The sequence below is a fragment of the Cyanistes caeruleus genome, chromosome 3 (genome assembly GCF_971803275.1).
Source record: "Cyanistes caeruleus chromosome 3, bCyaCae1.hap1.1, whole genome shotgun sequence".
In the NCBI taxonomy this organism is placed as follows: Eukaryota; Metazoa; Chordata; class Aves; order Passeriformes; family Paridae; genus Cyanistes; species Cyanistes caeruleus.
Window position 1 is genome coordinate 20476851 of NC_141703.1, and position 17579 is coordinate 20494429.

Consider the following 17579-nt stretch of genomic DNA (forward strand, 5'->3'; position numbering starts at 1 on the left):
TGAAAAACACCTATAAAACCAGCAAGGATGAATAGCCCAAAACCACTTCCAAAATTCATACGGTTCACTGCTCAATCCACTGGGCACGGAGAACAGAGGGCATAAGATGAGACAAAGTCAGAAGTCAGACTTCATAAAGAGCTGCCCACAGCAGTAAGATCGACAGCTCTGTGAAACTCAATTATATAACACAAAACCAACTTTTTCTCTGTAATGCACTCGAACATGCAGAACACATGGAAATTGCAGAGCAGCTTTATATTTTTTGTGAACACTTATCTATACCACTCATAAACATACCAAGAGGTTCCATGGCATCTCCATAATGGAAACAGATAGGTTTTAATAAAAGGTATAAAGATGGATAGTGTGTGGTAACTTTTGCTGTAAGGAATATTTTTATTATTATTATTATTATTATTCCTTGTATCAATGCAAAGTAGTTATGCAAATGCCCATAAAATGATAAATCATTTTGCTTTTTAAAGAAATGTAAGTATATCTGATCAGAAAATTTGATGGAAGAACATTTTCCATAAATACACAGGCTAAATAGATTTTGGAACATATCCTGCAGAAGTGTGATGGAAGAAATACAGAAACAATTACAAAGATGTACAATGGAAGTCAAGTTGAAATTTATGTTAAAAACGTATTTTTAATAATTTCCTTTGAATTAGTGCGATGCATGCTTAATTTCGCAGAAACGGTCCAAACAAGGTAATCAAAACAACAACTGAGACTGCTAACTTGATTAAAAATGAAGCATTTTTGTTGTCTCCTTTTTAGAATTGAATTTTAAAATATCATCTTTAAATTTCAGTTCATATTAATAAAAGAAAAAACCCACAGCCTATAAGGTTAGCATTCCACATTGCTGGTGTCCAATTGAAACACTTGCATTTCAAAATACAGGCTGGGGACAGGGCATTACAATCCTTGGCCCCATCCCAGCTCATAGGATGGTGTGGGTTGGAAAGGTACCCTGAAGTTCATCTTGTTCCAAACCCCAGCCATGGGCTCAGACACCTTCCAATAGAGCAGGTTGCTCAGAGCCCAATCCAGCCTGGCCTTGAACACCTCCAGGGATGGGAAATCCACCACGCCCCTGGGCTACTTGTTCCCATGCCTCTCATCACCCTCACAGCAAGGAATTTTAACCTAGTATCTAATTTAAACCTACTCTCTTCTTATTTGAACCTGTTTCCCCTTGTTCTGTCACTACATACTCTTGTAAAAATAATTTAATTCAATCACATTTAAATTTAGGATAGAGTCTTCAAGAAAACAGCATGGTTAAAGATGGGATTCATTTTATCTGTGAGAACAGCCAGATTACAGAGGCAGAATTAGACTAACACTTGAATTGTGAACCAGAAAACATCAAGACGAAAAATGAAAGGAAAAGTATGCCAAGAGGAAGGACAACAATAATTACATATGATGCAGTATCATTGGACCTTGCCATTTTCTTCACATTCTGCTATAAATCACAGGACAGTTGAGAACATCACCCTCCCTTCACCCAGGCACACATTTTTCCCAGAAGGATGCAGACTGAAAGAGACAGGTTAGTGCTGAACTAAGGTGGGAAAGAAGCACAGCTGCCAACATTAAAATATACCTGCATGTGAGAAATTTTGTTTCAAAATAAACACAGCACCAAATGTATTACTAACACAAAAAACTCTGCTGTGGTCTGAGAATACAAAAAGACGATGAAGAAAAAGCTGATTTTTTTTTTTTTTATTTTTTCTTTCCCTCCCCTTCAAATATTGATACAGACTTTAAGGAACCTTTCTGGTAACATTCAATTTAAAAATTTGTGGGTTTTTTCTTATAGTTTTTTCTTATATTGTTCAGGTGTAAAAAAAAAAAAGTACTTCTGAGTGGAAAAAAAGAAATCATATTATGTCAGAAGTACTATACAAAAGAATATGGCATTTTAGAACAGACTTGTGCAAGCACAGATGTATTTACATGCTCCACCTCTATTAACTAACACTAATGAACACTGACTGTTGTGACAAATGTACAATATACACAATATTTAGAGAAAAATTCAGCCATGTAGTCCTAAAAGCACACACACACGATCATCCACCATGTACACATGAGTACACATGTGAGGAAGATCTTCCCTGTTGATCACATCAGACAACATGAATGTGCAGTTCATAGTTTGGGTTTGCTCTCTAAAGTAACAACAGCTAGAGAAGAAAAGTGGAGCCTTGTTTCACCTGGGACAAGCTAAAAGGACTCTGAGCAATGACACGATTTTGACATGGTAGCTGAGTCAGTTCAGGTTTAATCACAATTTCTGCGTCCGCCTATGCGGCTGAGCCCTTCAGCACTGACTCCCAACATCTGCCGAACAATTTCTATAAACACACCATCTCAATATTCTTATAATTTGCCAGACTACCACCTTTTATAATCCACTTGGAACTTTTCTGCTTGGTTATTAAGAGTTGAGAACAGGCTGAAGGCAGGACCTGGTGTTATTTGTTTGCTGGTAGCATAAACAATTTTGGTTTCACAGCCCTCAGCACTGAAGTTCCAAGAGTTCATGTATACACACACAGCACTGAGATTTGTGGGTTCAATATTTTGTCATGCATCTGTTGGGACAGTGGAAGGCTTGAGGGTTTTGACATTAAAAGACCGACCTAATTAAAGTTGAATCACTCTTCCCAGCTATAGAGCAGCCAAGTTTTAAAGCACCACACCCCATCATATCATGAGGGTGGAAGCAGACTAGAACCTTGGAACATCTGCTGACAAGTTTATACCTGAAAAATAATTCATTTGATATAGGACAGCAAGCATGCAGCTATCCTTGAGAAAATTCAAATTGAGAAGTATTAGTCAAACTCTGTTTAGATGCATATGTATATTTATTTATATATTAATATGAAAACTGCTTATATGTGAACTTTCTGATCCTATTTCCATGCCCTGTTTCATTGGGTTTTTTTAATCTCCTCCACGTTTTTGTATTGCTTTTATGTTTTTCCTGCTTTGTGTAACTATAAGTACTTTGCTTGAAAACACTCTATTGCATAGTGTATTCATTATTTAGCTCACTATTTGCCTCCTGCTACTAATATAGGAAAACACAGTGCATGATGAACATTTATGCAAAATATACAGTAATAATTTAGAGGTTGTATTACTTCTTTAATATATATTTTAATGGTAAGAAATGGCACCAAAACTTTCCTCCAGCATCGGCATATGGCACTCCTTAATACAAAAAAAAATTTAATTTCCACAGAAATAACATTTATATATATATATATACACACATATGTATTTCTATATACATACATAGGGTATTATACTGATTCCACAAGTAAGGCATTTTTAAAAGTGAAGAGCAAGACTACTTGCTCTTCCTAAAGTCTACCTCCAGTATGTTTCACTCTATCACACATTTCTTGACTTCAGTCTTTCTCCAGAATATGCTACAGTTCATACCAGTCTCACCTATTTGATTTTTCTGAGTAGCCCATAAATGAATATGCTTGTGTTTCATTAGATTATTAAATAAAGTATTTAATACATTTTTTCATTATGCTACTGTTCCCTTTTTGCAGTTATAAGATAATTACCAAATCCCCTAACTTTCCATCTTAGTTTCCACTGAATTTCAGTTTTAGGATTGCAGGTACTAACCTAATTACCCCAAGATCAGAGTTCAGGTAAGATATATAAATTCTTTTAAAAGATTTCATTATCCTGAATTTGGAACGTTCACAGCCCCACTGCAATGGACAATACAATTACAAAATAGCCCTGCCTTAAGATTTCTTTAAATGTACACTATAAAAAATCTAGAGGCAGAACTAAAACGTGACTTTATTCCAGTTTCTCCATCTATAAAATCAGGTAATTATATTTAACTACTTCACTGAATACTCTTAAGCCCTTATTATATATAAAATTAGTGAAGCTTTCAAAACTGTCAAGACATGACAGAACTGGAATCAGAATGGAGGGGGTCCATTACTCTCCCAGTAAGAAATAAACACAGAAGTTCAGAGATTAACACATTAAGAAGGCTAGAAGATAATACATTTTAGCTTTTTGTTAAGCTCAATACCTTAAACTCAAAGAACCTTTTTACTTAAGTCTTCTTTCTACTCTTTAATCTTGCAACTCTTCTTTCAACTTTCATCTAGTCTCTCCTTTATTTGTAGTCACTAGAACTAGAGAAAACAACTGAGCCTTAGACCTCCCAGAGCCAGGGTACCATCTCCCATCCTATTCCCGTGTATTTTAGCTTACACACCCAGAGCTCCTGTCAGCCCTTCAGCCACAGATGTTTTACACAGCATGGAGTCTATTGCACTAAAACAAGCTCTATGTCCTTGCTCCTTTATGTACATTCACTATGCTAAAGCAAAGATCTTGTTTTGCCCAGTCTGACAAGCACAATCACTCACCCATTTGCTCTATTCATTATTATTTTCTCGATCTTTGAGTATTCTATAAACTTCTTAAATGATTACTTTTACGCAGGCCAATAAAAATGTTCAAGTGTGGACGACTGGCAACCCACTGGTACACACAGATACTCAAGGAGCACCAAAATCTTCCCTTAGGTCTAATTCACCTACAATGTGTCCTTCTCACTGTGCATCATTTTTGACTCTTCATGAAAATGCCAAAGAGCACCAAGGGAGTAAACTTATGGACAATATGTATTTTTACACTTCTTCCTTGTCAACAGCCCAATGTATACAAGCAGCTCAAAAAAACCATTACTACAAGAGTACTAGTGTTACAGGGCCTATTTTTAACAAACTTGTGCTGACAAACATTAGCAATATCCTGTGATTATCCTCTGTCCTTTATTTACCAAGCCCTACATCAGTTACTTCATCATTTTACCTGGATCATAATCTGGATTTATAACTACCTCAGCTATCTGGTCTCCTATGCTGGTGTTCAGCCAAGTTTCTTCTGTCCTCCTGATCTGCCAACACTTTGGAAAAATCAACAGTGAGAGTCCAATATTAATTTCTTTCTCAGCTCTGTTTGGATTAAACTATCTGATGACTTTGAAACAGCCACGCTGAAAACTGGACTTCCATCTAAATACTTGCTGTCCCAGACTGTGTGCATTTGGGAGGCAACATATTTTTTTCCATGTTATTCTGCATTTTAAATAAAATGCACCCTTCCTATACAACGATCAATCTGCTCTCAAGCAGGGAACTCAAATACAATCAACAATTAGTGATTTTCTTTCTCACCTAAGCAGTCCATATAAGCAAAGGCACCTCAAAAGAAAGCCCTACCACTGCATGAAAAGAAAATAACTGCAACAATGACATTCTTCCCACTGCAGGCTTAGTTTATTCCTTCTATATACATATGATTGCAACATAACACAATAAAAATGTTAACTTGGACAAATGGAAGAAAGAGGTGCTTTAATGTTTGTAGAACTACGAAAAGCTACAAATGTTTCTGCTCAAGGAATATATGTCAAAATTCAGATAGAAGACTTTGTTTAAAATATGTATAAGGCAATGTAAGAGAAGAATAGGTTGTTACTTTTCCATTTGAATTACTGGGGGGACCATAAAAAAACAGGCAGGAAATTCACCTCCTATTCTCTGTGATGTTTCAGCTTATCTGAGAAATAAAGGTTCAAATGGAGCAGCTTTAGTATCCAAAGTAGCCAATCTTTTGTGCTAGCTTGCATCGACATTTTAAAAATGAAGGAAAAAGAAATCTCAGAACAAATATTAATCAGTTGTTCTGTAAAGCTGATGCTGAACTCAGAAACATCAAAATGCCCTGTTTTTGAGGGTACTCTTTGATATTTATGTTGCAGATAATCAGTTTTGTTTCATTAGTGAGTGTGTTTTGTGGCTGGGGACTGGGATGGAGGGTCAGGGAAGAGAGGGAGGGAAGGAGGGAGATTTCATGCCTATAAAAGCGCAATTGAAGATCAGACTAAAGCTCATTTAAAGACTTCCAGTAAGAAACTGTGACCAAGGCTTAAAACATACTCAAGAAGCAGCTTCATCTTGAACTTCGGGAGCAGCTGTGCTCTCACTGCCCTTCCCCCAACACAGGAAACAGACCTAGAAACAAAAATAAGACAGGAATGCTCCTGTGCAAGCTAATGTTGTTGGCTTCTTAAACATCCACTACTCTTGTGCCAAAAAAAATGAAACCAAGGAGGATTTAACACTTCAAAGGCTAGGGAGACACTGCTTTAAACTCAGAATTTTCTACCAGAGACATATTCTTTCATTTTGTAAACAAACTGGAAGAATGTTATCATGAGTGCATGTTGAGACAGATTTCATTTATATTCCTGTGCTACTTATGCACAAATGCACCACTGTATTTTTATGCACTTTTACCCATTTTAGACTACAGTTAATGCTATGGCAGTGTTATCTCCCACCAGGAAAAAAAAAAATGCAGCAGTTGAATCTTCTGATACTTTCCAAAACATTCTACTACAACATGCAGTTTGTAAGCTTAACAGTACAGAGGATGTTTGACAAAGAAGTTCTCTCCTTATTAAGCAATGATACATAATTATATGTTCAAGGAGAATGTAACATCTTGCCAAAGGAACGTATAGCCACAAATGCTACTCACAGTATTTCCAACTACAAATTATAGTTATGCTTTCACTTGTGTTATTAAGAACTTGGCCTTTGTTCCATCTATTTAATTTTCTAAACAAAGGTAAAAAAACGGGAAGGAAAGTGAGTGGTAGGCTATATTCTCTGTCTAACCTAAAAAAAACCAAACCAATAGCTCTATCTAATTTTGACAAGTACAAATCATCTCCATGGCTTGCTCTGCTTCACTCACCACAAACAACTCATGTTTTCAACACTTAATTTAATATTTTGCAGGCTAATGGAAACTTTACATAATGCATTCTCCCTCATAAAGCTAAAATGTCAACGCAAATGGGATTGAGATCTTGATATGGAGAGAAAGCAAATGTTATCTTTTCAAAATCTACAGGCTAACAAACACGATGTGGAGGATGGGGTGAGCACTGATACAAAGCAAAGGAGGGGAAAATAATCTTACTTATTTTAGAAGGGTGTCTTTATCTCTTTCTGAGTGTAGCACCCCTAGCCATACCTCTCTCAATAGTATTTTAACGTTTGATTAAAACAGTTTCTTTATCCCTCCTGATTCTGCTAGTGTCCTCCCTATGGCAGGACATGAAAAACAGATTTCAAAACAACAGTTGATGTGGTTATTAATAGTTATATTTCACTGTCACTGAAAATTCAATAAGTATTGTCAAGTTAGTCGTCACTCACAACAAATTCCAACTCTAGTGGTTTCCTTTTATTTAAAAAAAAAAAAAGAAAAAAAAGAAGACAATGTTTGATCTTTTCTTTGTGCATTGAGAATTCAGGGCAGGCAGCACTCATGCCTTCAGCACCTGTTAATAATTTCTCAGTAGAATGTATAGAGCAAAAGCAAGTGAAGGGAGGCTTTCAAGTTTTAACCATTCCATCCATGTACCTCATCCCATCCAAGCAGATGGTGAGGTCTCTCTCTTAAAGCACCACTTCTTTCAAGCTATAACTAGAAAGAGGGAGATTCATTTTTGTGGGTGTAACATTTCAAGAACGGTGCAAAGTAAATGGTTTCCAGTTTCAGGAGATTTCATTCTAAATACAGGCAATTAAATCTCAGCATAATGAGAAAACAAAAGCAAGCACTGATCACACCCTGGATGTGTCAATCCAGGAACAATCATCATCAGACACTGTGAGCTTAACTGTGAACAACCAAGATTTCTCTTGAGCTGTCTTGTCATTATCAATATAATCTGTTTCCTCCAGGATAAAGAATTGGCAAATTTTCTCATGGAAAATCTGCATGCTTTCAGAATGCTCTACTTATTACACCAAAATGGAACATACATAGCGACTCAGTCATCCTCTCTACTGCCATTTCACAAGTCCTTTCTCCCTGTTTTCCATAGTCATATTTGAATCTATTACATTTTCTGTAACCACTGCTGAGAATAAAAACCTCATTCTTAGAGAAGGGTTTTATAATCTAATACAATGTGGTTCAAACCACTTGATACTTTCTGGGTTACAGCAAGGGGATAGATAAATGGACTAAGGTTTAGACAGGTTACAACAGAATTATAAAAAAAAAAATAAATAAACATGGCAGCACTTTTAGCAGAATAGCTCCACCTTCACGGGTGGTACTGGACTATTGCACTGGTTTTTACACTGACATCATTACTGGCAAAAGAGCTTCCTATGCCTGGAAAACAGTATCCAGAACACACTGTAACAAATGCTTTAGACTCTCCAGAGTGGACATCCCAAAATAGCTGACCCCACACTCAGAGCAGGCTTTTCATGAAGTCCCAATGTAAAGTAATGCCTGGGTACTATTTTTCCCTGCACATTTTGCATGTTTACAGGATGTATGTTCAGCCTGATCTGTAAGACACTAAACTCTACATGTAACAAAAATAAAGGAGCTTCACAGCTAGAGGACAGAACAGAACAGATTTCAGCTGGAAGGGACCTACAACTCTCACTAGTACCAACTTGACCAGTTCAGGACTGGCCGAAAGTTAAAACATATTTTAAGAGTACTGTCCAAGCACTGTCAGCCTTGGGGCACTGAGACTAGCACTCTAGGAAGAGTTTTGCTCAAGCTTTGACCACCCTCTTGGTAACATAATGCATCCTAATGTCGAGTCTAAACTTAGCCTGGTGCAGCTCTGAGACATTCCCACACATCCTTTTACTGCCTTCCAGGGAGAAGAGATCAGCACCTCCCTCTCTGCTTTCCCTCCTTAGGAAGCCCTCGAGAGCAATGAGGTTGCTTCCCAGGCTCCTCTCCAAGGTCACAAGCCCCAAGTCCTCAGCTCTCCTCTCAGGACATGCCCTTTTCACCACATCTGTTGACTTCTTCTAGACACATTCAAGGACCTTCACAGGCTTGTTAAACTTTGGGCCCAGAAGAGCACACAGTGCTCAAGGTAAAGCTGAACCAATGCTGAATACAGAGGGCAAATCACCTCTTCTGAGTGGCTGGCGATGCTGTTTGATGCATTCCTAGGTGCAGCTTGCCCTCCTAGGATCAGTCTGCATAAGAACCACACCACAACTAATTTCAAGAAATGTACATACTGACAGAGGTAGGCATTTTGTTACATATAAGCTGTATTTTGAAATGTCAGCTGGGCCATAATAAAAAATAACCAATTAAAATGTAATGAAAATCCACAATGCTATTGTATGTTAGGGTGAAAACGTGGTCTAAAAATAAATTAGCTTTTATATATTGCACATCATAGCCCAATATCGCAAAAGAAATTTATACATGCTTAGTAACAAAACACAGCATAGTAACAAAAAGTCCTTGCGCAAATGTTACAGAAATTAACTACGTAGGTCTTAATTATCAGCATAAATTCTCTAGTTGCATGATAAATAATAAATTTATACAATTCTGCAGACATTTAGAATTGTGCTACACTATAATGATATCCCATTTGACAAATACTGTACACCACTAGACTTAAAAACATCATATTGTAAACAGAAGGTTTTAAACTTACAGCTTACAAAGCTGCTTCATACCTCCAGCATGTGGTATATGCTCATTTTCATCCATCTAAAAATATCACATTTGTAAAAATCTAATCTCTGGAAACATGACTAGATGGCCTTAAAATAGTCAGTTTGCTGATAGATTTATAACTTTATCTGCATTTCAAAATTACACTCAAAAATGTATTTTAAAAAGAGTAAGTTCATGCCCCTTCCGCAAATAGGCATTTGCAACAGGCTTTGAATTAATTTCATACCAGACTGCAGCTCACATAACTTATAAATATGTTGTTCTATAAGCAGCAGAAATAAAAGAATCTGGGGTTTTACACTTTCATACACCAGGCCTGCTGAAGAGCCTCACAAACTCCTGCCATTATCCGGACGATTATGCCATGTGCTGCCTAGCCAGTCAGTGCTGCCCCACGGAATGACCCACAAACTAGCCAAGAGCTCTTCCCATTTAGTCAGGGAAGGCATGACTTTGGTCTCCTTTATCCCCTGAGCCACTAATCCTTGCAACACCTGGAGGAATTCCTTATCTTTGAGCACATTAACACTGTGGAATGTGGCTGATGTTTAACAGAACCAAGTGCTCTATTCTGGGAGGAATGGAGCAACAGACAATGCCAAATTGCACACTAGAAAAAGGTTCTTTGCCTGGAGGGTAGCTGGGCACTGGAACAGACTCCCCAGGGAAATAGTCACAGCACCAAGCCTGCTGGAGAAGGCATCTTGGATGAGGCTCTTAATCCCATGCTTTAGCTTTAGGCACTCCTGTGAGGAGCAGGGAGTTTGACTTGATGACCCTTCTGGGCCCCTTTACACTTGACATATCCTATGATTTTATGAATCCAAATTACAGATTTTGTTTCTTAGGAAAACCTTGATAATGTTTAGGCAGTTGACATACAGCTACTCAAGATGCCTGAGCTCCCATGTTGGGCATGCTACCCAAGCAAAGTTTGTGGGCTGACTCACCTTTTAGGTTTTCCCATGTAAACTCTGGCTTCAGCTGGCAAGTGCTGAAATCAGACAGAAGTCACTCTAGCTGTAGCTGTTAATGTGCCTACGGTACACAAACTGATTATTTCAGTTTCTTTTTCCTCTCAACCTTTTCATACTCTTACATTCAGGCAATGTGAGTTAAGATCCGGTGAAATGGCTCTGCTTGTCAGCACAGCAAAACACCCAACACAGCACAGCACCAGAGCCAAGCAAGCCACTTCACAAGGGAGAAGCATGGTGCTTTACATGCACTTCCCAGTTACAGAGAAGTACTGTATTCCAGTCTGGTATTCCAGTCTAAGCAGCTCTATTCTTAACAGACAACTGGCTTTTTAATTTTAAAGGCAGTAATACTGGTATTTTAATCAATTTTAAAATAGGACAAATGCATAAAAAATAAAAAGCAAGAGTTATTTGAACTGAACTGTGCTGGTGACTAATATGCCTATTCCTCAATGTATTGTATTTTTGAAGTTACAAAAACATACAGTAAATGAAGCTCCGGATGATGATATTTAGCTGTCTTGAAATTTCCTTTATGTTCTGCCAACTTCAGTTCTGATTTGGACTAGAATGGTAACTAGTAAACAATAATCCAGCATGCACTCATCAGCAGAAAAACAAACAATATATTTTTAAAAGTACAATATACCAGATAAATTTCCATTTCACAGTAGAAGACTTCAGCTTCTAGTCCAATGCACTTACTTTATTTTGATGCTGACTGCAAAATGGCATAAAATACTCTATTACACATTAGGCTTTTAGCTCTAAGGCCTTTCATTTAGCTATTGCTAGTTCTTTTCTCTCCCTTTCCCTCCATTTTAAGAGACACCGTCTGTGTGAAATCTGCTCAATTTCAAACAAGCGGGATAGAGCAGTTTCACAGGTCAAATCAGTTGTAATTCTTATGTTTGCATTTATGGATTTGAAAAGGATTTCATGTTATTTTTAATATTTTAAAAATACCTTCACCATGGGGTAAAACATTCAACAGACTAGATGGGAAAAACAGTGACCTTGGAGGACTACAAGGACATTGAATGTGACAACAGTGTCTCAAAAAGGCAAGAGACAAAAAGGGAAGAAAAAAAAGGGAAATTACATAGATTTCTTTCTTATAATAAATCAGCTATCACTTATCAAAACATTTTTTAGTTAAAGTCTAGTTTTAAATACATACAGGTGGTTAAAAATTAAGAACGTATGTATGGTTTTAAGCTTACAATCCTTAGCTTCTAATTAATAGTATCCTTGCTATTTTAGAAGCCTCATGGGTATTTAGAGGGCTAAACTGCAATAAAACCAAGATACATAAATTAAACCTATTAAGGTCGTCTTGGTCAATAAAAAGCAATTGCATCAAACAATAGCCACAGATGATGGACAGCTCTTGCCAGTGGGCAGGAGAGGAGGAGAGCACAGCCTACAGCCCCTAGCACCGAGGAAAGGCTGTCATCCATCCCTCTTCCCCAGCTCACATCTCCTCCAAGCCCAGCCCTCTTGCCCACCAGTAAGAAGCGATTTGACAGTAATATTTCAACAGCCATATGGCAATGCCAGGCAAGCTCGGCCTTGCTGCTCACACTGCTGCTGTTAATCTCCTCCCTGGCTTTCCAGAACGGCTGCTGGCTGGTGCGTTCTGCCACAATAAACACACGTGGCAGAGTTGTCTTTCTCATATTCCCGGGGGAGAGGCACAGAGGCTCCATCAGACACGTTACACTGTCCCAGAAGATGCCTTACCCAGGCCAGGGGAGAGCTGTGAGCAGCACTGTGCCCGAGGAGCCAGGCAGGGCACAGAGCAGTGCCTGCAATGCCTGACAGCCTGAGCGCGGGCGCTGCCAGGGCAGGATGCTGCTCCCCGGCACTGGGGACACAGCAGACACAGCCCCACAGGCTGACCTCACAGCAGCTCTGGAAAATACTGCAAACCACGTCCTTTAACAACACGAAAGACCTTCACATTGTTTCTCAAAATGGCTGGGTAAATGAAGCCTAGTGCCTGCCTTAGGCAGAAAGCCTTTGAAAAATCCTGTTTCATGCAAGAGCTAAAAAGCACCTCTAACATTTATAAATTACCCAAACTCTGCATATACACTGTCTGGGAACTCCATGAGTTCCCTTTTTCCTACATTATGAACCAGACTGCATATTTACAGTGGTTTCCTTCATCTGACTAAATCTTCATCTGCGATCCCAACACCTGTCTTTTCATTCTGCCCTTTGAATACCACTATAATTTATTCAGTTCCTTTGGAGACAGGCCTCCTTCACCTCAGAAGAGAGCATTAAGTTCTCTAAGGATTGTAACATGAGGAACTAACCGTGACTAGACAATGTTTGAAATGTACGCTTTTTTCGTTTAGTTGCAGAATAAGTCTGCATTGCTGATGGATATAAAATTCAGACCAGAGATACAGACATAACTTGAAAGAAAATTTCAAAGCACTATTCTACACAGGCATGTCTCATGAGCAACTAAGAGAGTTTCTAACTTTCCTATTACTAAATGCTATGTTATTTACAGAGAAGCCTTACGGGCTTTTTCATCCATAGGAGCATTGTGGGCAGCAGTCAAACATTCCTCCTCCCAGCCTTCACTGAGAAGGGGCTGGGGGTACCCAAAGACTAAACATCAACCACAAAGACAAACCAGAAGGCCCAACAAGTAGGTGTTCACTGCCTGTTGAAAGCTTTCAGTTACCTGCTGCTGTTTTTAAAATCTACAAAGCAGAAGTAAGATGAATTTTAAACATTTCAACACCAGACAGGAAATTCTTAGGAATTATAAACTAGCAAAGAAGGTCAGGTCCTACACATACACACACACAAAGCTTTCTGCACACAACTGCTGCTGTTTATTCCTGTGAAGACATTATGTATGCAGTTAAGCACAGACATAAATATTGAACACCTACAGCCACATCCTATATGAAGGAAATGTCTGGTCTACAATAAAGACATGTATTTCATAGAAATACTAAGTACATAAATACATTTTAAGAGGTCTCCCTTCCTGTTTTGTTTTGGTTTTTTTAGGTTGAACTATTTAAAATTCAACTTCAACATATTCACAGAATCATAGAATGGTTTGGGTTGCAAGGGATCTTAAAGATCACCTCATTCCAACACCCCTGCCATGGCCAGAGACATACCTCCCTCTAGACCTGGTTTCTCAGAGACTTATTCAACCCAGGCCTGAACACTTCTATTTATCAAAATACAGCTAACAGCACTTGAATTTTAATATTTAAGAACTGCAAGTCTAGATATTAAGGGGGAAATGGCTTTATTAAGTTAACTTCTACACTGAACTAAGCTCAAAGAGGAAAAAGACATATTTGTAACTGGCAAAAAGATCAGTTCTCAGCTATAAACACAGCTCCTTTTTAGATCACTGTCAACTTGCACAGTACTGGCAATCATACAGCAGCCAAAATAGTCTGCAAACCATCGCAGAAAGAACTGGAATAAAGGCATGTATGTCTATGCAAGGAAGCATGATGGACAGTGTCAGAATTTTTACCTAATTCTGATCTTGTACCATCAGCTCCTCTACATAAATACTCTTCTTATCATCAGCATTGTAATTAACATGACTACAACTATAATGACAAAATTAATTTTTTTTTAAAATAAGAAATACTTAATTTTCCAGGGGGGAAAAAAGTTATCTGTCCAGCAGACAAACAACTTGATATGAATCTAAAGACTACATTGCTTAAGATAAGTGAGGCAACTCATTGATTTAAAAGGTGTGAAAACACTAAAATGTCATTTCCCTTCTCCCTGAACATACACCTAAGTGTACCAGAAGAACCATGAATAGCAATAGTTCTTATGAGAATGTTTTTCTTGAAAAGTTCACTTCCCACACACATCAAGTTGACAATTACGAATCAATTCAAAATGTAAGCACCTGTGTCCTAAGGCAACCTACCAGTGCTCAATTAACAAGTATGTCATATGCTTAACTTGGTTTTAGCAGGGGATGTTGGGGCTTGGGTTTTTTGTCTGGGGTTTTTGGAGGGTTTTCTTTCAGGTGGGTTGGTTGCTTCTGTGGATAGGGTTTTTGTTGTTGTTGTGGGGCTTTTTTTCTTTTAATTTTGTTTGTTCCAGTGTATTTTTGTGGAGTCATTTTAAAGACTCATCAACAGAACAATTTGTAGCAATGTATTAACACTTACAGAACCAATTTTCTCCTTCAGAAAGGCCAATTCTCAATTAAAGGTTGAAACTGGTGCTGTGTAAATTCTTGCCTTCAGGGGATCAGTCTCTTTAAGCTACTGTTTTGCTACCAGCTTCAACCAGACCTACCATAATAGAATCAGGGAGAAGATCAAACCTGGGGAAAGCTGGCATGCATGCCTCTCTTTCCAATAAAACCACACCATGTCAGCACTGTTGTTTGCTTCACTCTCTCTCTCGCTTCCTCTCCCCCAAAAGGAACATTAAATGTAATAAGCGAAGCAAGAATTGCAGGATCAAAACAATTTATTTCTTAGCAGCGTGATGTGGCACACTTCTACACCTCACCAAACATCACTTTTCACAGGAAGCAGCCTAGCCGAGAATAGGCTTTGAAACTATCAGGTTCAAAAACTGTGAAACCAAGGGTGAGAGAAGCCTTCTGGAAACAACAATTGCATAAGATCAACAAAAATCTGCCAGATCGGTAAGGGTTCCTCCTGCAAGGCCCAGATTGTGTTCCTTTTCTCTAAATTATTATGCTTTACTTCTTATCATTTCCCTATGAAAGGTCTCTTGAAACAGTAGCTTGCTGATGTACTAGAAGTGTTCTTATGTTTCCATCACTAGAGCTGAAGAAACAAATTAAGTACTATAACAGCCTCTTTCCATTACAAGCTAATTGCCCCTGCGACAGACTTTTTTACTGCATCAGCCAGATTCATAACTAAGATTTCTAAGAAATATTGTGAATTTAAAAAAAAAAAAAAAAAAGTACTAAATAGTAATTGTAGAGAAAGCTATCAGGTTGTACAATTTGAACAATTAACCCAACTGTTTTGCTAGGTCAACAATGTAAATTTGTTATATTGATTTTGGCTGTCAAAGACTTGCTACTAGCAAAAAAGGATGAAAATCATAACTTTAAATGCATGTCTAAATTTTTATTTCATAGTTTCTGTGGCTTGAAATTATTGGTCAATATTTAAACAGCCTACAGTATGCTTCATACAGGCCAATATTCTCAACCTAAACAAAAAAAACGTAAGTCTAAACTACCATCTTACAGGTCCTAAACTCCTCTGTGGACTGGAACAGTACAACACATTTTGTTCTTCACATCAAATTACTTCCAATAAATACCTTACACTAAGTTGTCAACCAGCTTGACAACACTTCTAAGCTACAGAGAAAAAAGAAGAAACCTCCAAGCCAGTGTAACTTGCATGCAATTCTTAAATAGTACAGTTCATCATTTGATACTGCTAATTTCTATATATTTATATACATAATAAGTAAATCTGTCTAATTTTAAGAAGCATTTGGGTTGTTTTTTTTCATGAGTTCACTATACCTCATGTTGTTTCTTTAGCATTTGTTTGTTTAAAGAAGAACAAGATTCCCAGGTCCTACTATTTCAACCAAAAAACAAGTTCTCATGTTTTTTTAGTTCAGAAATACTTGCAACAAATAGTAAACAGAATCACTACTACAGTAATAGTACATCTTCTCACTGCATCAAATGTTAAATGAAACTAAACACATATGGTAAACAAACTTGGTATCAATTTACAACACAGACCCTCTAACCTCTACACAAACCATATACCACAGGCACAGTCACCCATATATTAAATGTGAGAATCTGCTGCTGAGAATCAGTGTCAAATTTTCCCCTTTCAAGATATTTATGTACATGGGAAAAAATCCACCCATCTGCATACAGACTGACAGTAGTCACTTGTAGGATCTTTTTCTTCAAAATATTTAACATAAGCTTTATTTAACTTAGGGTAAAAAGATGGAGGTGATCTTTTGTTGTCAGAATGTTATGATGCATCCCTGTACTAAGACAAATTATTTATCCAGATACTAAGTAGCACCAATTCCTCTGACTTCAACTGGAGCTGTATCTACCTACTCAAGACTTCTGATAAACAAGCCACTTACTCAGCTATCTATATTCAAAAATGTTGGCTTCTAAATCACCCAGCCAGTACACATGCTACAGACACCAGTTACTAACAACATAATCAGCACAAGCCATAGTCACTATACAAACAGTCTCGAGTGTCTGTCATAAAAGCACAGAAATAATGAGGTGCAGGTAATGTTCATGTTTACTTCCATTTAGGTTAAACTCAACAGTCTGATCTCGCCTGACAGCAACTCCATAAAACCTCTGGCTTTAGATCCAGGTCACTACAGGATGAGAACAGCATTTTTTTCCTAAAAACATAGTCAAGAGAAATATTACCAGTTTATCCAAATTGCTTGTGGTCTAGCTGAAGAAGCCCATAGCTTTTCCAAAAGCAGTTTAATGCCCCTAAATGCAGATTAGATGGCAGTCACAGCTATGCAAGAGAGTTTTAAGCAATTGGCTGCCTCTGGAAAAAACCCAATATAGTCTCAATTACCTTTTGCCCTGTATGTGCTAGAATGGTCTTAAGACCGAAGGTAACAGCTGTTACCTCAGTGGGACCGTCTTTCTTGAGTTTGTCATAATGATATGGTAATATTTCTGGAGGGCAACATATTTTGCTCAGAAGATGTTTACAACAACAAGTGGAGCCATGTCAAGTCCTAGTGACAAAGCAAGTTGCTGGAGCGACAAAGTGGCATTACAGCATCATTTGGAATAAAGCAATAATTTCACACGTAGCATACAGCTTTAAGAAACCCAAGAAAGCAAGCTTCAGGGAAGGAAATGGCATGTATACAAATATTGATAATAAATAATAATAAACAGAAGGTCTGTTCATTACATTATGCAGAACCTGGAAGAAATCA

General features: G+C 37.8%; 1 protein-coding gene across 9 annotated transcripts in view; it reads right to left on the reverse strand.

The window, feature by feature from the left end:
* TBL1X (transducin beta like 1 X-linked) overlaps window positions 1–17579 on the reverse strand; it is a 192534-nt gene that overhangs the window by 161412 nt on the left and 13543 nt on the right. For 2 of the 9 annotated variants that reach the window (XM_086880135.1, XM_086880143.1), the window contains exon 2: window positions 6027–6101. The exons of the other annotated variants lie outside the window; for them this stretch is intronic. The gene's annotated coding sequence lies outside the window, so the exon portion shown is untranslated. The remainder of the gene's footprint in view (window positions 1–6026; window positions 6102–17579) is intronic. 9 annotated transcript variants of the gene reach the window in all.